Consider the following 27,715-nt stretch of genomic DNA (forward strand, 5'->3'; position numbering starts at 1 on the left):
ACTAAAACAGTTCTCTCCTTGAGATTGGAGGTAGGATGGCAGTTGGCAGGGTGAAGGGAAGAGGTTGGGGAGGAGTCTCTCATAACATTTCATCCCCAATGGTAACTGAAGCCCTGTGTCTGGCCTGGAGTGGATAGAGGTTAGGGTTAGAGTGCAGGAGGGAGCAGCAGTCTGCAGACTTTCAGGTTGTGACAGTGTAATGAAATTCTGTGCTGTTAAACACGGCTATGTCTGAGTTAGTCATTACAGTATTCCAAAGCCAAATTCAAGTGACTGTTTTTCAGAATAGTGTAAAAATTAATTCCCTGTGCTCATCGGCTTCAACCATGCAGACGCAACATTTATTTCTAATTAGTACTCTTGCCTCTTGGTTTCTGTAGTTTTTCAACCATCTCTGTCAGTGTTCTATAAATGCAAACATTCATTACTTAAGGAACCCTGCAGCAGACCTCGAATAAGATGTGACTTGATGTTTGTTGCCACTTCCTCAACTTGGTTAGCAAATTCAAGTTTTGAAAGATGATTCATCTCAGAGAAGTTGATCCTGAACCTCTACATCACATTTTAGTTGGTTGCTATCACGTGGGTAATGTCTTAACGTGGGTTCCTCGAATCACAAAGGAGAATGCTCTAAAGTCCTCACGTTAACTTTAGTAAGTCAGGTACCTTTAGGGCAACTAAAGAGATGAATTAAAAAGAACCCTTAAGCCGGGCGCGGTGGCTCACACCTGTAATCCCAGCACTTTGGGAGGCCGAGGCGGGCGAATCACGAGGTCAGGAAATCGAGACCACGGTGAAACCCCGTCTCTACTAAAAATACAAAAAATTAGCCGGGCGCGGTGGCGGGCGCCTGTAGTCCCAGCTACACAGGAGGCTGAGGCAGGAGAAAGGCGTGAACCCGGGAGGCGGAGCTTGCAGTGAGCCGGAGATCGCGCCACCGCACTCCAGCCTGGGGGACAGAGCGAGACTCCATCTCAAAAAAAAAAAAAAACCCTTAAGTCTGACTGTCTCGGGTAACTTTACTTGGTGTACTGTCTCGGGTAACTTTACTTGGTGTACTGTCTCGGGTAACTTTACTTGGTGTACAGATAGTGCACAGATATGGATGAGGGCTGCACATGGCTGACTTGAAAACCCATGTCGGGCCGGGCCTGGTGGTTCACACCTGTAATCCCAGCACTTTGGGAGACAGAGGCGGGTGGATCATGAGGTCAGGAGTTCAAGGGCAGCCTGGCCAAGATGATGAAACCCAGTCCCTACTAAAAATACTAAAATTAACTGGGCGTGGTGGCGGACACCTGTAATCCTAGCCACTTGGGAGGCTGAGGCAGTGAATTGCTTAAACCCAGGAGGTGGAGGTTGCAGTGAGCTGAGATGGGGCCACTGCACTCCAGCCTGGGGGACACAGCAAGACTGTCTTCAAAAAAAAAAAAAACGTGGGCTGCATGTGCAAAGCCTGGGGCTGCTTTCCACAGGCCTAGATAATGATTCTCTTCAAGGAGGCCTTTACTGACCACAGGGAACTGAGCATCTGACTGTGTCCTTGGCAGACAGTGCAGGTAGCCTGTAGAATGTTGGCTCCTCTGTCTATAGAAACCATCAGTTCCCTGCTCGCTCTCATTCATACATACTTTTTGAGTTCCCAGTAGGTACCAAGCTTTGTCTAAGCATTATTTGCCAACTGTGATTTTTACAGACTTCCCCTGTAAGAATTTTCTAAAAGAGCCTTTCTCCCTTACACAATTGAAATGTTTTCAAAGGTCATCAAGCCTGTCGCCTTTGGTCGATCACGTGACCAATCAGATCTGGTGAGTGAGCTGCTGCCTTAAATCTACCAAATTAGACTAAGAGCGTTTGGAGTCTGCCTCATACATAAGAGATCCATATTCATTTAATAGTGAAACCAGCCCAGAAGCATCCTCTTCTGTAAGTTGGATGGAGTCCCAGCTCTCTCTCCTTGTAGATTTTCTGACCACACCCTGTATATAAGGTTTTCTTGAGGTAGATGCAGCAATATTCCTGAGGTAAGATTCTACAATGCTCCTGTACTGGCGAGTGGACTGGACCAACAGACACTGGCTTCAGCCGCTGTCCCTAGGGACTGAAGGAGAGTTCATGGATTCTTACACCCTAGTCATGAAAGCTATTCTGGCCAGCCTTGAATCCATTTAATTTTGCCCAGGAGAACCTCTCATGACAAGAAGACATTATTTTGCCCATGAAAGTCCATTTTTAAATATACAGTATGGGCCGGGCGCAGTGGCTCAAGCCTGTAATCCCAGCACTTTGGGAGGCCGAGACGGGTGGATCACGAGGTCAGGAGATCGAGACCATCCTGGCGAACACAGTGAAACCCCGTCTCTACTAAAAAATACAAAAAACTAGCCGGGCGTGGTGGCGGGCGCCTGTAGTCCCAGCTACTCAGGAGGCCGAGGCAGGAGAATGGCGTGAACCCGAGAGGAGGAGCTTGCAGTGAGCTGAGATCCAGCCACTGCACTCCAGCCTGGGTGACAGAGCAAGACTCCGTCTCAAAAAATAAATAAATAAATAAATAAATAAATAAATAAATATACAGTATGCTAATTAGCAGTGTCTGTTGAATTGCCCTATCGGATAGCAGCCACCACGTGTGCTGACCTCTCAGGATTCAGACTCACCTTGGAAAATATCACACTGATGATACCGTACTTTAGAGTAAATTGCATATTGTGGCAGGCTCCCAGACTAATTCATACTGAACCCTTGATATAGATTTTCCTTTATAACATCACCACCTGTCATGAAGCTTACCTGTTTTCTGATTTGAATAAACTTTGGGTTGTGCGCCTCACTTTACATTGCATTCGCTGAGATAACTGAGTGTGACTTCCGTGTTGTGTCATCTTAAGATGTCAGTAATGTTCAACACAGACTTGGTCATCTGTGGCACTGGTGTTCTGGCGTTTCTGTAGTTTTTGTTTTGGTTTGTTTTTTGAGATGGAGTTTTGCTCTTGTTGTCCACACTGGAGTGCAGTGGCACGATCTCGGCTCGCTGCAACCTCCGCCTCCTGGGTTCAAATGATTCTCCTGCCTCAGCCTCCCAAGCAGCTGGGATTACAGGCACATGCCACCAAGCCTAGCTACTTTTTTATATTTTTAGTAGAGATGGGGTTTCACCACGTTGGTCAGGCTGGTCTCAAACTCCTGACCTCAGGTGATCCACCTGCCTCGGCCTCCCAAAGTGCTGGGATTACAGGCATGAGCCACCACACCTGGCCTCATTTCTATAGTTTTAAATCCCCTGTGAAATACAATTTCTCCTATTGTCCCTCTCTGCTTCCTCTCCTGTTTCCTTATGGGGGGGTGTGTGTGTGTGTGTTTTATTAATGCTTCTAGTGACATCTGCCATTTCAGTTCCATTTGCCTACAGAATTTTCAGGACCATCCAGGTTACCATTCTTGCTGCTGTCTGAGCCTGAGGGGTGAAGGTGTGGCCTCTGTCCTCAGTCCAGAAAAGGACTTTGGAATGCTGATTCTACTTACAGCTTCACAGGGCAAGACTAGAAAGAAGGACTTGAGAAGGAGCCCCCCGAACTTCAGCATGAACATAAGCCCCACCCACTCAGGACCAGAAGGGACAAGACTTGCTCCTTATCCATTTTTTTTCCCTCTTCAGACTTCCTGTTGGCTTTTGGTGGTTGTTTTTCCCCATTTTGAACAACTCAACTGCCTCTGGCCAATGGCAGGGGGTTTTTTGTTGTTGTTTGTTTTTGTTTGTTTATTTTATTTTATTTTATTTATTTATTTTTTTTTTGAGACAGAGTCTCACTCTGTAGCCCAGGCTGGAGCGATATGGCTCCGGCTCACTGCAACCTCCGCCTTCCAGATTCAAGCGATTCTCCTACCTCAGCTTCCCGAGTAGCTGGGACTACAGGTCCGCGCCACCACACCCAGCAAATTTTTTACTTTTAGTAGAGACAGGTTTTCACCATGTTGGCCAGGCTTGTCTCGTACTCCTCACCTCAGGTGATCTGCCCGCCTCAGCCTCCCAAAGTACTGAGATTACAGGAGTGAGCCACCGTACCCCGCCAAGCCAACGGCAGGTTTAAAAGCAATTGGTGAAAATTACATTTTAGTATCTACCTGAACAAATGCCTTTCACTTCAGCCTAGGGCTCTAGGGTTGTCCCCCAAGTCACTGTGTTCTGAGGAGGAGGGTGGATTGGATCTTTTTTTTTCTTTTTTTTTTCTTTTTTTTAAGACAGGGTCTCACTCTGTCTCCCAGGCTGGAGACTGCGTCTCCCAGGCTGGAGACTGTGTCTCCCACGCTGGAGTGCAGTGGTGCAATCTTGGCTCACTACAGCCTAGACCTTCTGAACTCAAGCTATCCTCCCACCTCAGCCTCCCCAGTAGCTGGGACTACAGGCACATGCTACCATGCCCAGCTAATTTTTGTATTTTTTGTACAGATGGGGTTTCGCCATGTTGCCCAGCCTGGTCTCGAATTCCTGGGCTCAAGCGATTTGCCTACCTTGGCCTCCCAAAGTGCTGGGATTACAGGTGTGAGCCATGCCTGGCCGGATTGTATCTTTTTAAGAACACTATTGGCATATTTTGATAAAACTTTTAATCTTTTCATAGCGTTTTCCAAGTGTTCACCATTTTATGGTTATAGAGTCCCAAGCAAGTCCACCTAACAAAACCGAAACCCACCAAGTTCACTCGCAGGCGCTTGTCCAGTGGTCCTGGGCAACACATTCTTTTCACACAGCTGTCTTTCAAACTGCCTTCAGCTCCGGTAGAGTCTGGCCGCCAAGGATTGGGGCGGGTAGGTTGACCATTAATCCTAAAATGTAAAGGTTGCAACAAATAGCACTTTTCACATCTTATACTGTAGTAAATTACACATTTTAGATGTTGTTACAAGACATTTCAAGTAGACAGCATTTGATGAAGTGTTTGTAAGATAGCTTTTAGATGCTTATAAATTCTGTAGCCAGCCATAACAGATGTTGGTTGGGAGAAAGAATGGAATTAAGTTTGTAAAAAGAAGTGGTTGGAAAATTTACAATGAATGATGAGAATGGATGTGAATCTTCTGCATCAGAAATTAGGGTTCAGCTAATCATCTTGGGGTTCTCTCTCTTACCTCAAAAGTATTCAGATCATGCTTGGACTAGGAGGAAAGTCGTGGGTAATAATTGGTAGGTCAATTCTGGGGAGGTAAAATTTGCAGAACTTCCTGGATTGCTGACATTGCCTGCCCTGTGGAAGCAAAAGGGAAAATGGTGGTGTTGCTTGATCAGATGTTAGAACTTGGAATTCATGGTGGGGATAAGGAGATGCACGTTTTTGTGTCAAGGGCGGTTGGACGGGTCTCAAAATCAAGTTGGGTTGGAGGTGAAGTTAGGGAAAACCTGGAGAATGGAACTCTGGAATTAAAGCTTAGAATTGGAAAGGGCTAATTGCTCTCTGGTTGCAGAAGTTCCCTTAGAAATATTCCTGACAAGTGAATATCCACCCAGAACAGGGAGAAGATAAAATGCTGTGGTTACAAGCACAGACGTGAGTTTCAATCTTGGCCCTACCACTTACTAGCTGTGTGATCTTGGCCAAGTTAATTAACTTTAATTAAACAGTGTTCCTATTGTCTCATTGTTAAATGTAGCTAATAATAGTATTAAATAATGTGCTAATATAGTGCCTGGTGTGAAGTAACCATAAAACAAATGGCAGGTGCCTCAGAAGGCAACCAACACAACAGGGACCCAAAGTGACCAATAGAAAGAGTGGAATTTGGGCTGGACGCGGTGGCTCACAGCTGTAACCCCAGCACTTTGGGAGGCCAAGGCGGGCAGATCACTTGAGGACAGGAGTTCAAGACCAGCCTGGCCAACATGGTGAAACCCTGTCTCTACTAAAAGTACCAAAAATTAGCCAGGTGTATTGGCGGGCACCTGTAACCCCAGCTACTCGGGAGGCTGAGGCATGACAATCGCTTGAGGAAGGCAGAGGTTGCAGTGAGTTGAGATCGCGCCACTGCACTCTGGCCTGGGCAACACAGTGAGACTCTGTCAAAAAAAAAAAAAAAGTAATAATAATAATAATAAGGAGGCCGGGCGCGGTGGCTCACGCCTGTAATCCCAGCACTTTGGGAGGCCGAGGCGGGCGGATCACAAGGTCAGGAGATCGAGACCACGGTGAAACCCCGTCTCTACTAAAAATACAAAAAATTAGCCGGGCGCGGTTGTGGGCGCCTGTAGTCCCAGCTACTCGGGAGGCTGAGGCAGGAGAATGGCGTGAACCCGGGAGGCGGAGCTTGCAGTGAGCCGAGATCGCGCCACTGCACTCCAGCCTGGGCGACAGAGCGAGACTCCGTCTCAAAAAATAATAATAATAATAATAATAATAATAAGGAAAGAAAGAGTGATTTGCTTGGGAGCAAAGGGAAGACAGAGCCAGATAACGTCTACGCAAACACAGCACATTGATTTCATTAGTCCCATCCTGCTTCAATACTTCTAAGTCATTCTGGCAAAACTCCATGAGGGTCAGTGACCTGGTAAAAATTGTGGAAGCTCAAGTTTCTTTATCTGGGGAGTTCAAGAGTTGGGGAAGGACGGGGTCCCCCTAGACCATAGGTATCAAAGAATAAACATCAACTGAGGCTTTACTATGGATCCTGCCACCTCTTCATTTACTCAATTTCTTGGGCATCTACTAAGTGCCTGGCACTGTTCTAGGCACTTGGGGTTCTCCAGTGAATAAAGCAAAGAGGTCCCCAGCTCACTAAATAGCACAACTTCCCAGTTGCTCAGTCCAAAACCTGTTGGAATCATTTTCTACTCTTTTTCTCACACTTCACATCCATTTCGTCAGAAGATCCCACTGTCTCTATTTCCACACTTTTCCAGAAACTGCCCCTCCCACCGTCTCCACTGCCCGCCGCCTGGCCCAGGCCTCCATCGTATCCCCACAGAGTCACTGCTATAGCTTCCAAGTGGCATCGCTGCCCCTGCCCTTCCATGTCCCAGCACAGCAGCTGGGTGATCCTGTCAGAACCCGCACCTCCAATCCTTCCGCCGCTCCCGCCTCTCAGAGGAAGGGCAGGGTCCTCACCACGGCCCCTGGCTCCCACAGGCTGTGGCTCTCGTTCCTTTTCGGGGTTCATGCCCTGCTACTCTATTCCCTCCCCCAAGCCTCGCTGACCACTTTGCTGTCCCTCGGGCATGCCACAGCTCTGGGACTTTTGCCTTTGCAGTCCCCTTTTCTTGGAAGATCCATATTTCCTCACCTCCTTCTCTTTGTCGGTGAGGCCTTCTCTGACTATCCAACTGAAAACAGGGATCCCAGGCCCACCCAGCACACCCATGCCCCACCTCCAGGGTTCAAGCCATTCTCCTGCCTCAGCCTCCCAAGTAGCTGGAATTACAGGCGCCCACCACCATGCCCAGCTAATTTTTGTATTTTTAGTAGAGACAGGGTTTCACCATGTTGACCAGGCTAGTCTCAAACTCCTGACCTCAGGGGATCCACCCACCCCGGCTTCTCAAAATGCTGGGATTACAGGCATGAGACACTGCACCTGGCCTGTTTCTCTATAACTCTTATCACCATCTGACATCCTCCCTACCCCATGTACACATTATGAACGCACACACACACACACACCCCTACACACACACACACACCCCTACATACACACACACACACACCCCCCTACATACACACACACACACACCCCTACATACACACACACACCCCTACACACACACACACACACCCCTACATACACACACATACACACACACGCACCCCTACATACACACACACACACACAGATGCCAGCTTCCTGAGGGCAGGGCTGTCCATTAGTCACCCTTGTATCTCCATGTCTACAAGGCATGGCACACGGTAAGTGCTCCAAAATATTTATGGGATGAAAGAATGAATGGTGTGGGCCAGGCTCTGTTAAGAGTGTTGTTTATTATGTCAAAAGTGCACACCAATATCAAATACTCAGTCCCTGTGGAAAACAGTTTGGCAGTTCCTCAAAACATTAAACACAGAATTACCATGTGACCCAGCAATTCCACTCCCAGGTATATCCAAGAGAATTGAAAACATATGTTCACAAAAACCCTCCTACATTCATGCTCAGAACAGCATCATTCATAATAGCTGAAAAGTGGAAACAACCCAGATGTCCATTCACTGATGAAAGGATAAACAAAACACGATCTATGCAATGGACTATTATGCAGCCATAAAAAAGGATGACATACCGACACATGCTGCAACTTGGATGAACTTTGCAAACACGGTAAGTGAAAAAAGTCAGTCGCAAAATGCCACAGAGTATATGACTCCGTTTACATGAAATTCCCAGAACAGGCAAATCCATGGAGACAGAAAGTGGATTAGTGGTTGCCAGGGGTTGGGCAAGGAGAGAGTGGGGAGTGGCAGCTCGTGTGCACTGGATTTCTTTCTGGAGTGTTGAAGAGGTTCTAGAATTATATAATGGTGATGGTTGCGTAACTCTGTGAATATATGAAAAGCCACTAAATTGTACACTTTGAAATGGTTAAAATGGTGAATTTTATGTAAAGTTTATCTCAAAAAAAAAAAAAAAAAGTCAAACGTAGCTGCGGTAGGTATTCTTAACATCCCCATTTTATGGATGATGAAAGTATGGGTGAGGGACCAGCTCTGCCAGGTGCCCAGCAACCCTGCACATTTCCACCGGGCTCGACGGCAACCTGACCTGCGTCTTGGTGGAACACTCTGCAACTCCTCGCAGAGCAAGGGGCGTTCAGTGGCCCTGTGCATCGCTGTCGTGAGGCAGTCTCACCTGCCTCCCCACCCTTTTGGAACTGCTGCAAGGCCATTTCTCATGGAGCTCCCTAGTTTCTGTTGAGCACAGCGCTTTCCTCCTCTCTCCCCGCTCCCACAAGATAGTCTGCGGACGCCTGCTAAGTCTGTAGAGGCTGGGTTGCAGTTGAGAGCTGGCTGCTGCACAGCAGGGCAACCCACTATCCATGCCATCTGGTGTCCCAACCTTCCAGCCTGGTGTCCTCCTGTGGAAAGAGGGACACAAGGAGCTGACACGCCATGCTGATTTTGCTTTTGCTGTCTGTGTTCGTAACAACCTGTCCAAATCCATGTGGCTTGATGTCTCCCTACAGACAAATCTAGGGAAGTGTGGCTGGCCAGCCCCGCAGTCGCAGGGGTAATCTCTAAGACCGGCCCTGTTAGCCCCTGCTGCTTTGGGAATGCTTGATGCTGAGATGAAATAAATGTTCCCGGGGCCCACCACTGCTGGAGGCAGGATCCCATCCCAGCTGGTCTGACTCAAGTCAGAGACAGTAAACTCCATCTGGCATGTTATCTGATATGACAGTAAATTAAAATGAAGACAGTTCTAGAAAAGACAAGATTTGTTCTAAAGTTTTTCTTTCTGATCTCTTCAAAATTTCTGCCTTATCTTTACTACAACAATTCAGAGAAGTCAAGGAACTCCAAAGCCTCTCTTGGGGACATTTAGACAGTCATCTTTGGGGAAATACGGGAGTAGGACATGTAAAGTCACTCGATGACTTTTAGAAACATTAGCCTGGGACCACATATACATTTCTTCAGGATTAGAAATTACACTGGCAGTTTTTACACTATAGTTAAACGTTGTCTCCAAAATTGCCACTGCAGTTTCCAAAGGTCGAAAGCCCTCACCCATTAGGGACATTTGAGTCATGGCACCTCACCTAGGCCCCCTTCAACCACCACCCTGATCTTCCAGCTGCCTCTTCTGTCCTCAAGACAGAAGCTTGCCTAATTCCTTGGAACAAGAGGCAGCAGATCCTGAGAAGTTTCTGCTTGTGTTTGTCTGCACGGAGATGGCTTCAGCAGTGGTGGGGGTGCGGGTAGGGCCAGGACTGCCCCCTTAGTCTGTGAGGCTGGGGATCGGCCACAGTGAATTGGCTCCACATCCACGAAGAGGCAAGGAGGCTCTGCTCTAGTGACCCAGGGCCAAGCCTGGGAAGCTCCAGATCTGGGACAAGCTCCAGATTAGGCCCAGGCTAGCCGTGTGAGGTTGGAGCAGCTGCTTAACTCTGAGCCTGCCCTTCCTGCCACACGAGTCCCTGCTGGCTGTGTGGATGAGCAGAAATAATGTCTGTGAAGGCATCACAAGGTCTCAAATGGAAGGCTCCAACAACTGGTTCAGCGAAGAAAGGTTTAGGGAAAATACACACTTCCATGACCCCAACTGTGGAGAAATATTTCTGTTTCTAGCTTGAAGAGCAGCAGGGCACTGTCTGGTGAGGAACTTTTCCTCCCGAACAGTCTCAAAATTGAAGCTCTGAGCACACTTAGCCAGGCCTTCTCTCATCTCTTCCTCTTCTGCACATTTGTTCAACTGCGATCTGAGTCAAGCTAGCAAGATCCAAGCTAGTCTAGCAAAGTGTTTTCCAAGCAGCCTTGAAAAGGGGTTGGCTCGTGATGGACACCTATTCCTAATATTTGCAGTTGGCTTTGCAGTGTTCTCATGACAGCGAAGGTGTGAGGGTGTCTATTGCCACCCGCTTTTGAGAGAGAAGCACTGAGCACTACAGCAGCACAGCTAATGTTTATTGGGCCCTTCGTTCGATCCAGGAATTTAGATGGATTATTTTATTTAATCATTTCCATTAACCTGCTACCATTATCCCACTTTGGAAAGAACACAACGGAGGCCCAGGAGGGGTAAGGATTCTGTCCTGCAGTCTGAGGCCAGCAGGGCTGTGGTTCCCAGCAAGGTGAGGGTCTTGACAGTTTGGGACCAAACAAGGGTGAAGTTCAGGACGTGGCCACGTGAGGGCGGTGGACTAACATGAAACAGAAAAGCAACCCCTCGCCCAAACGCCGGACACCTCCCAAAGGTCCTTGTTAACCTCTATTTGATTTCTATTTATTTTCCAGGCAGTTGTGGGAATTGGGTAAAAGTGTGGTGTCTGGGGCCAGACGGCCTGGGATGGATGCTGCCTCCATCATTTACCGACTGTGTGATCTCAGGAAAATTAGTTACCCTTCCTGTTTACCCTCCCCGAGCTTGCTTCCGCTTCTGTAAAGTGGCCCAGTTAGCCACCGGCAGGCCGGGACTCCAGAGCCACGGAGGACAAGTGGCAGCGCGTAACTGCTGGCGCCAGGGGGCGCGATTATCGTAGTGAGCGGCACGGTGGGAGTGGCGCCAACGGTCCGTTCAGAAGAGACTTCTGGAGATGGTTCATAGAACTTGGTATAAACAAAAGGCGAAATAGTTGCATTAGCCAACAGAGTGCTATTCAAATTGAACCATCAAAAGAAATCAAGGATGGGTGATGATGAAGCTGAGGATAGTTGCTCCAATAAAAAGTCACTCTCCCTTGCCCAGTTTCTACACTGAGTCATTTTTTGAACCTAGAACCCACTGATTGAAGCAGCACCTGCAACTCCAGCAGGAAGACTCCTGCAACACGTGGCAATTGAATATGTAATGACTCCTTCAGGCCTTCCCTCAAAGGGACATAACACTATTTACTTGGGTAATTGGGCACTGGGGAAAGAAAATACTAAACATCTTGAGGACAATTAGACACAGACTTATAGTAGATACGAATAACCTAAGATCCCAGGTGTAATCATGGCCCCTGTTAGAATTAGGCACATATAGGCTGGGCACAGTGGCTCATATCTGTAATCTCAGCACTTTGGGAGGTTAAGAGGGGAGGATCACTTGAGGCCAAGAGTTGGAGACCAGCCCAGGTAATATAGGAAGAACCTATCTCTACAAAAAATTTTAAAATTAGCCAGGTGTGGTGGTGCATGCCCGTAGTTCCAGCTACTCAGGAGGCAGAGGCGGGAGGACCACTTAAACCCAGGAGTTCAAGGCTGCAGTGAGCTATGATCATGCCAAGGCACTGCAGCCTGGGCCACAGAGCAAGAAGCTGTCTCAAAAAAAAAAAAAAAAAAAAGGAATAAAAGCATATAGTGACTAGGTATAAATGGAGTTCTGGCTAAACTCCAGCCCAGAATAGGTCCATTGAGCAGTGGGCATTTCCTCAGTTCCCAAATGTACATGAAATAGAGATTCTTGGTAGTTGGCCTAATCTCAACAGTTCTTTTCATTATAGCAATTTGAATGGGTGTGTAGTGGTTCTCAGTGTGGATTAAATTTGCTTTTCCAAATTGACTATATTGAGAACCTTTCATATGCTTATAGCTATTTGTATATCTTCTTTGGTGAAATGTCTATTTTGTACATATTTTAATTGGGTTGGTTGTTTACTTTATTACTGAATTGATTTTTTTTTTTCCCCCTTGAGACAAGGTCTCACTCTGTTGCCCCGCTTGGAGTGCACTGTCATGATCTCAGCTCACTGTAGCCTTGACATCCCAGCCTCAAGATATCCCTCCACCTCAGCCTCCCAAGTAGATGGGACTATAGGCACACACCACCGTCTCGCTCTGTTGCCCAGGCTGGAGTGCAGTGGGGCAATCTCAGCTCACTGCAACCTCCATCTCCCAGGTTCAAGCGAATCTCATACCTCAGCCTCCCGCGTAGCTGGGACTACAGGCGCGCACCACCAAGCCTGGCTAATTTTTTGGGTATTTTTAGTAGAGACGGGGTTTCACCATGTTTGCCAGGCTAGTCTTGAATTTCTAAAACCCCCTATAATAGCGAATATGGCTCCTACTGATAAGACGTAGTGGAAGTGGGCTACAACATAATGTCATGTAATACAATGTCTGATGATGAGTTGGCTAGTACAATGCTGGCTAGGCCTTCTACTGTAAAAAGGAAAATAAATCCTAGGGCTCAAAGCATTGCGGGGAATCATTTGGTATTGCTGCCGTTAAGCGTAGCAAGTCAGCGAAAAACTGATGCCTCAAATAATCCACCGGCCTCGGCCTCCCAAAGTGCTGGGATTACAGGTGTGAGCCTCCGTGCCTGGCCTAATTTTCTTCATTTATTGTACAAACAAGGTCTCACTATGTTGCCCAGGCTGGTCTCAAACTCCTGCACTCAAGTGATCCTCCTGCCTCAGCCTCCCTAAGTGTTGGGATTACAGGCATGAGCCACCGTGCCTGGTCTCTCTCTCTTTTTTTTTTTTAAACAGGGTCTCACTCTGTCGCCCAGGCTGGAGTGCAGTGGTGGAATTTCAGCTCACTGCAACCTCTGCCTCCTGGGTTCAAGTGATTCTCATGCCTCAACTTCCCAAGTAGCTGGGACTACATGTGTGTGCCACCACATCGGGCTAATTTTTGTATTTTTAGTAGAGACGAGGTTTCACTGTGTTGACCAGGCTGGTCTCGAACTCCTGACCTCAAGTGATCCACCCGCCTCAACCTCCCAAAGTGCTGGGATTACAGGCATGAGCCACCGCACCCAGCGCTTTTCATTTTCTTAATGGCATCTTTCACAGAGAAGAAGTTTTTAATTTTAGTGAAACCCAATTTTTCTTTTATGGATCATGCTTTTAGTGTCATGTCTAAGAATTATTTGCCTAACGCCGGGTCACGATGATTTTTTCTTGTTTTCGTCTAAAAGTTTTGTAATTTTATTTTATACATTTACATTTATAATCCAGTTTATTTTACCACCAAATTCTATTACATCATCCAATAACTACACAATTTTATTTTTATTGAGTTTAAATTCACATAACATAAAGGTAACCATTTATTTATTTATTTATTTATTTGTTTGTTTGTTTATTTATTGAGACAGAGTTTCACTCCTGTTGTCCAGGCTGGAGTGCAATGGCATCATCTTGGCTCACTGCAACCTCTGCCTCCCAGGTTCAAGCGATTCTCCTGCCTCAGCCTCCCAAGTAGCTGGAATTACAGGCAGGCGCCACCACTTCCGGCTAATGTTTTGTATTTTTAGTAGAGACTGAGTTTCAGCATTTGACCAGGCTGATCTTGAACTTCGGGCCTCAGGTCATCCACCCACCTCAGCCTCTCAAAGTGCTGGGATAACAGGTGTGAACCAGCGCCCCTGGCCAAGTTAGCCATTTTAAAGTGAACAATTCAGTGGCATTTAGTGCATTTACAATGTTGAGCAACCACCCCCTCTATTTCTAAAACATTTTCATCACTCCAGAGAACCCTGTACCCACTCAGTGATTACTCTCCATTCTCTCTTCCCCACAACCCCTGACAACCACCAATCTGATTTGTTTCTATAGATTTACCTATTCTGGACATTGCATATAAATGGAATCATACAATATGTGACCCTCTGTTCTTTTACTTAGCATGTTCTCAAGGTTCATCCATGTGTACCATGTATCAGTACTTCATTCCTTTTTCCTGCTGAATACCCCAGGGCGTGTGTGTCCCTCAATTTGTTTCTCCATTCATCCACGGAGGGACATTTGGGTGGTTTTCACCTTTTCGTTGTTGTGAATAATACTACTGTGAACACATGCGTACAAATATTTGTTTGAATACCTGTTTTCAGTTCTTTCCGGTAAATGCCCAGGAATGGAATTGCTGGGTCAAATGATCATTCTATGTTTAACTTTTTGAGGAACTGCCAAACTGCTTTCCACAGTGGCTGCACCATTTTACATTAATGCCAGCAATATGGAGGGATTCCAATTTAGGTTTTTAAATCAGAAAAAGTTTATCATCAACACTTGCTATTTTCTGGTGTTCAAAAATTATCGCCATACTAGTAAATATGCAGTGGTATCTCACTGTGGTTTTTGGTTTGCATTTTCCTAATGACTAATGATGTTGAGCATCTTTCGATGTGCTTATTGGCCATTTGTATCACTTCTTTGGAGAAATGCCTATCCAAGTCGTTTTGCTCATTTTTGAATTGGTTGTTTGTCTTTTTGCTTTTGAGTTGTAAGAGTTCTTTGTGATTTGCAAACACTTTCTACCATTCTGCAAGTTGTCTTTTTACTTTCCTCATAATGTCTTTTGATGCACAGAAACTTACAGTTTTCATAGTTTAATTTATCTATTTTTTCTTGTGTTGCTCATGCTTTTGTTGTCACATTTGAAAATCCATTGGCAAATCCAAGGTCATGAGATTTCCCATATCTTTACTTCTGAGAGTTTTATAGTGTTATCCCTTATAGTCAGGTTGTTGATCCATTTTGAGTTAATTTTTAAATTAAAAAAAAAAATTTTATTTTATTTTTGTCTCTCTCCAGCTCCCAGGCTGACGTGCAGTGGCACAATCTCCATTCCTTCCAACCTCAGCCTCCCAAGTAGCTGGGACCACAGGCTTGTGCCACCATGCCTGGCTAATTTTTGTATTTTTTATAGAGATGGGGTTTCGCCATGTTGCCCAGGCTGATCTCAAACTCGGGAGCTCTAGCAATCTGCCCGCCTCAGCCTCCCAAAGTGCTGGGATTACAAGCATGAGCCACCACACCCAGCCCAATTTAAAAATTTTTAAATTTGCATGGGTACAATAGAAGGTATATATATTCATGGGGTACATGAGATGTTTTGATTCAGGCATGCAATGCATAATAATCACATCATGGACAATGGGGTATCTATCCCCTCAAGTATTTGAGTTAATTTTTGTATATTGTGTGAGATAAGAATGAAAAAACTCATTCTTTTGTATGTGGATTCGTTGAGCAACATTTGTTAAGGAGACAGTCTTTCCTCAGTTGAATGGTCTTGTTACCCATGTTAAAAATCAATTGACCCGGCCGGGCGCGGTGGCTCAAGCCTGTAATCCCAGCACTTTGGGAGGCCGAGACGGGCGGATCACGAGGTCAGGAGATCGAGACCATCCTGGCTAACACAATGAAACCCCGTCTCCACTAAAAATACAAAAAAATTAGCCAGGCGTGGTGGCGGCGCCTGTAGTCCCAGCTACTCGGGAGGCTGAGGCAGGAGAATGGCGGGAACCCGGGAGGCGGAGCTTGCAGTGAGCCGAGATCGCGCCACTGCACTCCAGCCTGGGCAACAGAGCGAGACTCCGCCTCAAAAAAAAAAAAAAAAAAAAAAATCAATTGACCCTAAGTGAATGGGTTTATTTCTGCACTCTCAATTTTATTCCATTTTTCTACATGTTTATCCCAGTGGCAGTACTACACTGTTTCGATTACTGTAGCTTTTTTTTTTTTTTTTTTTTTTTTTGAGACAGTCACGCTCTGTCACCCAGGCTGGAGTGCAGTGGCGTGATCTTGGCTCACTGTAACCTCCGCCTCCCGGCTTCAAGCGATTCTCCTGCCTCAGCCTCCTGAGTAGCTGGGATTACAGGTGTGCACCACCACGCCCGGCTAATTTTTATATTTTTAGCAGAGACGGGGTTCCACCATGTTGGTTAGGCTAGTCTCAAACTCCTGACCTCATGATCCCCCTGCCTCAGCCTCTCAAAGTGCTGGGATTACAGGTGTAAGCCACAGCGCCCAACCGATTACTGCAGCTTTATAGTTAGTCTTTAAATCAGAAAATGTGAGTCCTCCAACTTTGTTCTTCATTTTCAGTATTGTTCTGGCTACTCAATGTTTCTTAAAATTTCATATGAATTTGAGAATTGGCTTTCCCATTTCTGCCAAAAAAAAAAAAAGGCAGAATTTTAATAGAGATTGCAGTGAATCTCTAGATAGCTTTGGGTAGTACTGCCATCTTAAGGGTAAGTCTTCCAATTTACGAACGTGGGTTGTCTTTCCATTTATTCAGGTCTTCCTTAAGGTCTTTCAGCAACGTTTTATGGTTTGCAATATACAAGTCTTCACTTCCTTGGTTAAATTTATTCCTAGATATTTTATTCTTTTAGATGCTATTATAAATTGAATTGTCCATTAATAGTGTGTAGAAACACAATTCATTTTCATGTGTTGATTTTGCACCCTGCAAGTTGCTAAAATTGTTTATTAGCAATAGTAGTTTTTGTGACTTATTTAGGATTTTCCAAATATAGGATCATGTCATCTGCAAATACAGATAGTTTTACTTCTTCGTTTTTCAATGTGGACGGTTTTCATTACCTTTTCTTGCCCAATTGCCTGGCTAGAACTTCTAGCACAATGTTGAATAGTCGTGGTGAAAATGGACATCATGTCTTGTTCTTGATCTTAGGGGCAAGCTTTCAGTCTTTCACCATTGACTATGAGGTTAGCTGTGGGTTTCTCAGAAATGCCTTTCATTAGATTGAGAAATTCCCTTCTATCCCTATTTTTCTGAGTGTTCTTACCATGAAAGGCGCTTAGATTTTGTGAAATGCTTTTTTGCAACATTGATCATGATCTCATGATTTTCTTCTTTTGCTCTATTAATGTGGTATATTACACTGATTGATTTTTTTTTTTTTTTTTTTTTTTTTTTTTTTTTTTTTTAGGTTGAACCACCCATTCATTCCTGGGATAAATCTCTGACTTGGCCATGGTGCTTTAATATGCCCTTGGGTTCAGTCTGCTAGTATTTTGTTGAGGATCTCTGCACCTATGTTCATAAGGGCCACCCTCTATAGTGTTCTTTTCTTGTGGTGTCCTTGACTTGCTTTGGTATCAGGATAGCACTGACCTCATAAGATGACTTAAAAAGTGTTCCCTCTTTTACATTTTGGAAGAGTTTGAGAGGTACTGGCATTAGTTTTTCTGTATTTGCAGAATTCACCAGTGAAGTTATCTGGCCCTAGACTTTTCTTTGTTTGGAAGTTTTTTTTTTTTTTTTTTTTTTTGAGACAGAGTCTGGCTCTGCCGCCCAGGCTGGAGTGCAGTGGCCGGATCTCAGCTCACTGCAAGCTCCGCCTCCCGGGTTCACGCCATTCTCCTGCCTCAGCCTCCCGAGTAGTTGGGACTACAGGCGCCCGCCACCGCGCCCGGCTAGTTTTTTGTATTTTTTAGCAGAGACGGGGTTTCACCGTGTTAGCCAGGATGGTCTCGATCTCCTGACCTCGTGATCCGCCCGTCTCGGCCTCCCAAAGTGCTGGGATTACAGGCTTGAGCCACCGCGCCCGGCCGGAAGTTTTTCATTATTAATTCAATCCCTTTCATTGTTATAGGTCTGTTCAGATGTCTTATGTCTTCTGAGTAAGTGTGGTGGCTTGTGTTTTTCAAAGAATTTGCCCATTTTACCAAGGTTATCTAACTTATTGGTGTACAATTATTCATAGTATTCTCTTATAATCCTTTTTAGTTTTGTAAAGTCAGTAGTAATACCCACACTTTTGTTCCTGATTTTAGTTATTTGCATCCTCTATCTTTTTTCTTTGTTGGTATAGCTAAAGGTTTGCCAGTTTTGTTGATCTTTTAAAGAACCAGTCTTGGTTTTAGTGATTCTCTCTATTGTTTTTCCATTCTCCATTTCATTTATCTCCATTTTTTAAAATTATTTATTTCTTATGCTAGCATTAGGTTTAGTTTTCTCTTCTTTTTCTTAGTTCTGTGAAAAGTTGGGCTAGGTTATTAATTTGAGATCTTTCTTCTTTTTTAATGAGGTCATTCACTATTATAAATTTCCCTCAAAACACTGCATTTCATAAGTTTTGATGTGTTGTTTATATTTTTTTTATTTTTTTTTATTTTTTATTTTTTTTTTTTTTGGAGTCAGGGTCTCATTCTGTTACCCAGGCTGGAGTGTAGTGACAAGATCTTGACTCACTGCAAACTCCCCCTCCCAGGCTCAAGCAGTCCTCCTACCTCAGTCTCCTCAGTAGCTGGGTCTACAGGCACGTGCCACCATGCCTGGCTGATTTTTTGTATTTTTGGTAGAGACAGGGTTTCACTATGTTGCCCAGGCTGGTCTTGCACTCCTGAGCTCAAGCAATCCACCACCTCGGCCTCCCAAAGTGCTGGGATTACAGGTGTGAGCCACTGCACCCAGCCTGTTTTTATGTTTTTCATTCATCTCTAAGTATTTTTAAATTTCCTTTGTGATTTCTTCTTTTTTTTCTGGGCACACCCTGAACCAGAACAGGTTCAGAGCATCTCCCAAGTGATTTCTTCTTAAATAACCATTGGTTAAGAGTAAGATGCCGGGTGCGGTGACTCACGCCTGTAATCGCAGCACTTTGGGAGGCCGAGGCGGGCGGATCACCTGAGGTCGAGAGCTTGAGACCAGCCTGACCAACGTGGAGAAACCCCATCTCTACTGAAAATACAAAATTAGCTGGGCGTGGTGGTGCATGCTTGTAATCCCAGCTACTCAGGAGGCTGAGGCAGGAGAATTGCTTGAACCCAGGAGGCGGAGGTTGCCGTGAGCGGAGATCACGCCATTGCATTCCAACCTGGGCAACAAGAGGGCAACTCCATCTCAAAAAAAAAAAAAAAAAAAGAGTAAGTTTAATTTCCACATAGTTGTGACTTTTTCAGTTTTCTTTCTGTGATTCATTCTTTTATTCCATTGTATTCATAAAAGATACGTTGTATGATAATTCAGTCTTTTAAAATGTATTAAGACTTCTTTTGTGGCCTAACAGATGGTCTACCCTGGAGAATGATCTACATGCACTTGAGAAAAATGTGTATATGCATACACATATGTTTCTATACATAACATAAAATTGACCATTTTAACCATTTATTTATTTTTATTTTTTTTGAGACAGAGTTTCACTCTTGTTGCCCAGGCTGGAGTGCAGTGGTACAATCTCTGCTCACTGCAAGCTCTGTCTCCCGAGTTCAAGCTATTCTCCTATCTCAACCTCTCAAGTAGCGGGGATTATAGGGGTGCACCACCACACTCGGCTAATGTTCTGTATTTAGTAGAGACGGGGTTTCACCGTGTTGGTCAGGCTGGTCTTGAACTCCCAACCTCATGTGAGCCACCTGCCTTGGCCTCCCAAAGTGCTGAGATTACAGGTGTGAGCCACTGCGCCCGACAATTTTAACCATTTTTAAGTGTACAATTTAGTGGCATTACAATGTTATCCAACCATCACTATCCATTTCCAGAACTTTTTCATCATCTCAAACAGAAACTCTGTACCCATTAAAAAATAACTCCCTGTTATCCCCTCCCCTTAGTCCCTGGTAATCTGTATTATACTTTCTGTCTTTATGAATTTGCTTTTTAGTGGTACCCCAAGCTATGCCCTGGTGCCTCCTGGGGAGGGGGACAGGGCTGTTCCACACAGACAGAACAGCCCGCCACAGCACTGTTGTGAGCTCCAGGTATAAACCAGGCTTGTGGAACCTATTATCACTGCTCCCATCTCAGGCTTAGGGTTTCTTTAAGTTGTGATCAAAAAAGGGAGAACATAGAATTTGGGAGTAGAGAACTTCTTGGGGAATTAATGTCATGAGAAGATAGCTGCCATCATCGCCAGGCCCACCTCATGCCTCCTGTCACTTTGTGATCTGGCCTGCAATGCCTCACTCATAGTCAGTCTCTTATTCTAGGACCCACCTCCCAAGACAGACCTTGATAATAACCGTCAAGAAGGCTTTTCAGCATTTTTATTTATTTATTTGTTTGTTTATTACAGACAGGGTCTCACTATGTTGCCCAGGCTGGTCTCAAACTCCTGGTCTCAAGCAATTCTCCCACCTGTGCTCCCAAAATGCTGGGATTACAGGCGTGAGTCACCAAGTCCAGCCCCAGCATTCATGTTTAAGATTTATCATGCCAGGCAATGTACTAAACACTTTGCAGTCACCACAACAATATCTCATGGGATCTTCCTGACACGTCTTAGAGAAAGGCATTATCATCCCATCCTACACAAAAGGTCAGAGAGGTTGATCACTGCCCCACTTGTTAAGCAGATGCTCCTTTTGGAAACCATCTCTAGAACAGCCCTGATGCTCAGGCAGAAAGCATCACAAGGAAGTACTCTATCTAGCTAGCAGTCTTCTCTCTCTTGGCTGTCTTGTTGCCAAACTCTGGCCCTCACGTGACCCCAGCCCTGCCTCTTCTTCCATGAGGAAGACCCCTTACCATTACACATCCCCTTTTGCTGCCCCTGGCTCTGCCCGCAGTCCCCCTCCCTGGTCATACCAGAAAGCAGTCTTTGCACAGCCTGAGCCCAGCCTGATTCTTCACTAGTGACAACTGAATCCTCAAGTATCTTCAAGTTTGTCTCTGTCCCAAGAGAAGCAGGGCAGGGCTGAGAAAGGATGATGACAGAGTTTGGATCCTTGGGAGGGAACCGCAGACTTCACCGGCAGGGAGAGGACTTTGCACCCAGAGAGGGAAGCCTGGGACTTGGTCCTAGACCATGGCTCATGGCAAGGGGTCAGCACAGCTGGTGGAGCTACAGGCCTGCGTGGTGCTGTTGGAGGACCAGGTAGTCTGCAGTCAGGGTCCTAGGGCCTTAAGGTGGCCCAGGGAAGGATTCAGTAACACTGGGAAGTCAGATGGGAGGGCAGGTGGGGTGTGCATGGCCTGTCCACAGGCTCTGCTGGTCCTCAGGATGGAGCTTACAGGTAGAGGACACAGGTGACTGAAAGTGCACAGGACCTGCCAGGAGCCTTGGAGTTGGGCAGTGTCCTGGGCCAACAGCTTGGAGTAGAAACTGAAACCAGCACAAATTCTCACGTCTGGACCCTGAGGTCGGAAATATGGGTAGGAAGAGATGGAGGTAGGGGCTGAGATGGGAGCCGCTGGACCTTACGACTCACCGGCCTCCTTTCCCAGGCAGCTGAGTTTTAAATTTTATTTAACAAATATTTATTTAAGATTTACTCTGCATTGGCCAGGCATGGTGGCTCACGCCTATAATCCCAGCACTTTGGGAGGCCAAGGCGGGCAGATCACAAGGTCAGGAGACCAACCTGGCCAATATGGTGACACCCCGTCTCTACTAAAAATACAAAAATTAGCCGGGCATGGTGGTGCATGCCTGTAATCCCAGCTACTTGGGAGGCTGAGGCAGGAGAATCACTTGAACTCAGGAGATGGAGGTTGCAGTGAGCCAAGATCGTGCCACTGCACTCCAGCCTGGGCGACAAAGCAAGACTCCATCTCAAAAAAAAAAAAAAAAAGATGTGCTATGTATCAGTAAGCATTTTATACATACTACTTAATTCTCACAACCCTCTGAGGAAGGAATTGTTAACTCCATTTTACACATGGGAACGCTAAGGCCCAGAGAGGTTAAGTGACTTGCCCAAGGCCACCCAGGATAAGGATTCAAACACAATCAGCCTGGTTGCAGGGCCCTTGCTCTTTACCACCAGGAGGGGAAGTAACGGGCTTTTTCCCCTTCTAAAAGGAAATATCTCTTGTTTCTCCTGATTTCGAAAGGAACCAAAAAGACACAAAAATATTTAAACAAGATAAAAGGGTATAAACAGAAAAGCAGTCTCTCCAGTAGCCCTTATTAGACACAGACACGTTTGCTTCTGCTTTATAATGCTGCGTATTATAACTAGCTCTCGGGAGATTAAACTCGCAAATCAGAATGACAGGCAGGCCCAGTGTGTTGCAAGACTGGGAAATGATGGAAAGCAAGGACTTGGACAGCGGGGAGGAAGTGTTGGGAGTGGTGCATAGTAACTTGTGGTGTCTCTAGAACGAAAGGCCATGAAGGGCATGTTCCAGGGGTTCTAAGGAGGCCCACAGGCCCAGGGGTGGGAGGCTCTAGCACTTATGAATATTCCAGGCTGGCTGTTGGGCCTTCAGGAGCAGAGGCTGGCCCTCGGCAGTGGGCACAGCTGGGGCCTCAAGCTGGCAGGCTGCAGAGGACATCCAGCTTCGCTGCTCTGACACCTTCTCCTGCCCTCTCCCAGCTTATCTCCTGGGTCTGAGACTGGCAGGGGAAAGTGAGCTCCCCTAGGCCCCACCCAGTTTCACTTAATGAGCCCCTCTAGGAGCTCCAGCTGTCAATCACCCTGGCTCCTGGCACAGCCCAAATGTGCCTTCATCCTTCATATTAGGATGAGGCTGGTGAGAAAAGATGCTGGGCATAGCAGCAGCAGGTCTGGTCAGGAGGGCAGTGACTAAGGACTAGCATTTCCTAGCGGATGAGGGTCCCCAGCTCCAATGGGAAGTGGAGCTCCTAAATGATTGGATTGTTTTCCTTTCCTGGCACTTCCAAGAAGCCCAAGGCTACCTTTCTTTCCAGGGTCCCCACAGAGTGTGAGGTGTCTGGGGGAGAGAGTAGAGCTTGCAGGCTAAGCACAGATCAGGTCACGCCCTCACAGGATGAGTGGAGAGCCTGGAAGATGGCGAGCGGCCAAGAAGCCAAAATCAGAAAGCCTGGAGGGGAAACAGAGCAGAGCAGGTGCTCAGGAGCCACCTGGAGATGTCACGCTCTGCTCTGCCATCCGCCCTTCTCAGGTAACCTGCAGCTACAGGGCCATGCATTGAACCACAGGACTCAGGTCTGGAGGGCCTCCGGTCTGTGCCCTTGGTTTCAGAAAGGCTCATTAAGTCCAGCAGCTCAAGGAAAGGGAATTACATCACACTTATGAACACTCAGAGGTGGGGACATTGAGGGCCCTCTCAAAAGCTGCCTACCTACCACAGTCCACTCTCTCTGGCCCCCAAAGACTCAGAACCCCCTCACATGCAAAATGCATTAACTCCTTCCCAAAGTGCCCTAAATTCTCCTTCCATTTCAGCATCAGCTCAAAGTCTAGTTCCGCATCATCATCTCAATCAGGTCCAGGTGTGATGGAGGCTCCTGGGGTGTAGCTCCAACTTTCAAGTGTGTTTCCTCTCCATCTGTGGATTCATGAAACCAAAGACACCAGATGTGTGCCCTGCATCAATCCACCTGACATGCAGTGGTGGGACAGACATGGATCACTGTGGTAGAGATTCCTGATCAAAAATTGGGAAAATGAGAGGCAAGAAAACCACTGGTTCACAGAAATTCTCAAATCCAGCTGATTAAAATGTTGGGAGTTCCTTGATGAGGTTTCAAGACCTAGCAATAATTCTCCATGACTTTTGCCTGCATCTTTTAGGCTCTTGGCTGGGCCTCTGAGCCATCCCTCCTTTATCATGAAAGGTAAAAATCCTTTGCACCTGAATGGTTTTCTCAGCCTGTTTCCTCCCAGTAAAATGTTGGAGGTCCAAAAGACTTCTTTCATTTTGTACATCTTAGTCCCTTTCAGCCCAAGCTGGCAGTATTTCTGCTTATATAATTTTCTCAAAAACTTTGTGCATCTTCTGTGAATCTCACCAGAGTTCACTCTATTTGTCAAAAGTCTTGGGCTTCTGCTGGTGGCCGATGCTCTTAAACTTCCTGGAGGACCTATTGTTTTACTGGAAAGGAGCGGGGAGGGACACCCTAATTCTCCTGAAAGAGCCCCGTGTGTGACTAATACTCTGATTCTTTGGTCTTTCTGAAGTCTTAATGAAAGGTGGTAGGTCACACCTTTGCCTTTATTTTATTGCCAGACCATGTTTTCCTGACAGTGCTCAGAAGTAATATTTTTCTTCTTTTTAGACATGGGGTCTCACTCTGTTGCCTAGGCTGGAATGCAGTGGCACAATCTTGGCTCACTGCAGCCTCAACCTCTCAGGCTCAAGTGGTCCTCCCACCTTAGCCTCCGTAGTAGCTGGGACTACAGGTGTGCACCATCATATCCAGCTAATTTTTTAAAATTTTTGTAGAGATAGGGGTCTCACTATGTTGCCAAGGCTGGTCTTGAACCTCTGGACTCAATCAACCCTCGTGCCTCAGCCTCCCAAATTGTAGGGATTATAGGCGTGAGTCACTGCATGCAGCCAAGAAGCCATTTCTTAACTTTCATATAGTTTGCCATCTACAGAGACTGCAAACTTTCAAAATCATAAAGTCCTGGCTCCTTTTTTTGTTTAATAGTTTTAATAGTCCTTCCTTTGATTTATCTTTCTCCTCTTGCAATTTACTATAGGCAGCAAGAAGAAACCAGGAGGCATCTTCAATACCTCACTTGAAAATCTTCTTAACTAGATCACCTAGTTCATTAGCCACATATTCTGGCTTCCACGTGATTTCAAATTGACATGTCACTAAGCTTTCTATCACTATACAATAAGCACACACCCATCCTTCCTCTAGTTTCTAATAATATTTTCCTCATTTCCTTTTTAGCCCCCATTGGCAGCCTCCTCAAAGTCATGATGTTTACTAACAATGTGTTCAAGGCAATTTAGGCTTTTTCTAATATGCTTCTCAAAATCTTCCCAGCCTCTGCACACCAAGGATTCCAAAGCTGCTCCCACACTTTTAGGTGTTAGTTAGCAGCAGTTTCCAGTTACCAAATTCCAGTTACCAAAATCTGTATTTGTTATCAATGGAGGCACAACAAATTACCCCAAAACGTAGTAACTTATAACAACAATACTTATTACCTCATAGTTTCTGTAGTTTCATAGTTTCTGTGGCATGCAGATTGCATGGATTGCTACAATCAAGGTGTTGGCTGGGGCTGTGGTCTCATCTGAAAGCTTGACTAAGGAATGCTCCAGTTCCATGCTTACTTACATTAGTGTTGACAGGATTCAGTCCCTCAAGTGTTGTTGGATCAAAGACCTCAGTTCATTGCTTGTTGTAGGCTAGCAGCCACCCTCAGTTTATTGTCATGTGGGTCTCTCCATCAGACAACTCACAGCATGGCAGCTTGCTTCATCACAGCAAGCCAGTAAGATGAGCCAGAAAAAGAGAGTTTGGGCACCACAGAATTCACACTCTTTTGTAACCTAAGCTAGGAAAGGGCATCCCATCAATTTACCATATTCTATTTGTTAGAATCAAGTGATTGGGTCTATCCTATGTTCAATGGGAGGGGATTACATGAGAATGTGAATACCAGGAGGTGGAGATTGTTTGGAGCCAGTTCAGAAGCTGCCTACTACATAAGCCTTTTTGAAACTCTCCCCTCCTATGGATTTGAAAGCACCACACTTGCCAAGTCTTACCCCTTCTCAGCCTTCAGAGATATTGGTGGACCTCAGCTGTCTTCTCATACCACACCTTCTTCCTAGCTGAACTTAATTCCATCGCTACTAGTGACTCTGGGATTCACACCATTAGAAGTACTCAGAGGTATTAAGCTGGCTAGAAGACAAGGCAAGACCTCCTAAAAGGTACAAGGAGTAATATAGTGAATAACCATGTCCTCATCACCAGTTTAAGAAATAAAACAAACAATACCAGTTCAGTCCCTGCACCTGCCTTTCTATTTATATTTTATATTTTCAGCTTTCTCTTCAGAGGCAACTGCTGTCCTGAGTTTGGTGTTTCTTGCTATTATGCATTTCTTCATATTCTTACTACATGTATATGCATTCTTAAGTCATATTTATTATTGTTTTGCATGGTTTAAACTTTCTGCAAACATAGTCATATTATATGCATTTCTCTGCTTTGTGTTTACTCTTATTATGTATGTGAGACTTACCCATATTAATACTTGTGGGTCTGGTTTATTCCTTTCCATTGCTGCATAGTATTCCATTGCATAAACATACCACAATTATGCTCTTAATGAACATTTAGTCTGCTCTTATAAACAATGCACAATGAATATTCCATGTCTCTATTAGCCATATGTGGAAGAGTTTCTGTAGAGTATGGGCTAGAAATAAAATGTAGGATATGTGCATTTGCAAATTTTCTAGATAATAATAACTAGTGCTCCAAAGTTATTGTCTTGAATTTATTCTCCTACCAGCAATGTGTAAGGGTTCAATTTACTCCCTGTTCTTAACATTTGAAGTGTCAGGCATTGAAGTATTTGTTATATGGTGGATGTACAATAGAATGTCATTCCACTACCAGCAGTGTGGTAGACAAGATATTCTTAGGGCATCTCCTATGAAAATGAAAAGAAATAAGAAAGAGAGAGGAGGAAAGGAAGGAAAAAAGGAAGGAAGGAAGGAAGGAAGGAAGGAAGGAAGGAAGGAAGGAAGGAAGGAAGGAAGGAAGGAAGGAGGGAGGGAGGGAGGGAGGGAGGGAGGCAGGGAGGGAGGGAGGGAAGGAAATCCTAGATCTTGCCTAAACCATTATTTGTATTGCTTTGCTGGGTTTGTGAGAAATGGAGAGAAATTTTCAAGAGGGAAAAGTCTTGAGAGGCAGAGGTGCCCGGACAGTAAATGCTACCTGCAGTCTTGTAGTCAAGAGATTGATCCTTGGGCCAGTAGCAAAGGGCTGGAATGGGAACTTGGCCTGAGACCTGATGAGAGGAGATAGGAACAAAGAGGGTTAAAGTGACCCTAGGAGAGTGGCTCTCTGGCATGCAACAAAAGAAAATGCAAATTATATTTGGAGGAAACCATCCCCAAAGTAAGCTCTAGGGATTCCTCCCAGATTTAGATAAACCAAATATGAACTCACAATTCATTATCACCAAAGAAGCAAAGCTAGAAACACAAAAATATGAAAGCGACATGGGACTGTCAGTAGCAAGACAGATTTTAAAACAAACTAAGGGTTTAGAAATTAAAAATATAATTGTTGAAATAAAAACTCAATAGACCAATCTCCCTCATGAATATAGATGTGCAAAACCTTAACAAGTATTAGCAAATAAAATTTGGCAATATATAAAAAGAATTATACCTCATGACTAAGCAGGGTTCCAGGGATGGAAGGCCGGTTCAATATTTGAACATCAATCAATATAATTTACCATATTAATAGGCTAAAGAAAAATACCTACGAGATTATATCAATTGATGCAAAAATAAGTATTAGACAAAATTCAACACCTTAAATGATTCATGTTCATTATTAAACAAATGACTCCAGAAAAATAGGAGTAGAGGGGATGAATCTCCACAGAATGATGCTGAGGAAAAAAAGTCAATCCAAAAGGTTACATACTGTATGATTCCATTTATATAACATTCTTAAAATGACAGAA

The 27,715-nt window shown here is 45.2% G+C and overlaps 1 long non-coding RNA gene across 1 annotated transcript; it reads right to left on the bottom strand.

Moving 5' to 3' along the window:
- Window positions 1–4,695: 4,695 nt before the first annotated feature.
- LOC139357717 (uncharacterized) lies at window positions 4,696–11,300 on the bottom strand. Its single transcript, XR_011611323.1, has 3 exons — window positions 11,041–11,300; window positions 5,128–5,243; window positions 4,696–4,824 (listed from the first exon to the last, which is right to left on the bottom strand). It is a non-coding gene; the product is annotated as an uncharacterized lncRNA (long non-coding RNA).
- Between the last annotated feature and the right edge of the window lie 16,415 nt (window positions 11,301–27,715).

This window comes from Macaca nemestrina, chromosome 13, assembly GCF_043159975.1.
Source record: "Macaca nemestrina isolate mMacNem1 chromosome 13, mMacNem.hap1, whole genome shotgun sequence".
NCBI lineage: Eukaryota > Metazoa > Chordata > Mammalia > Primates > Cercopithecidae > Macaca > Macaca nemestrina.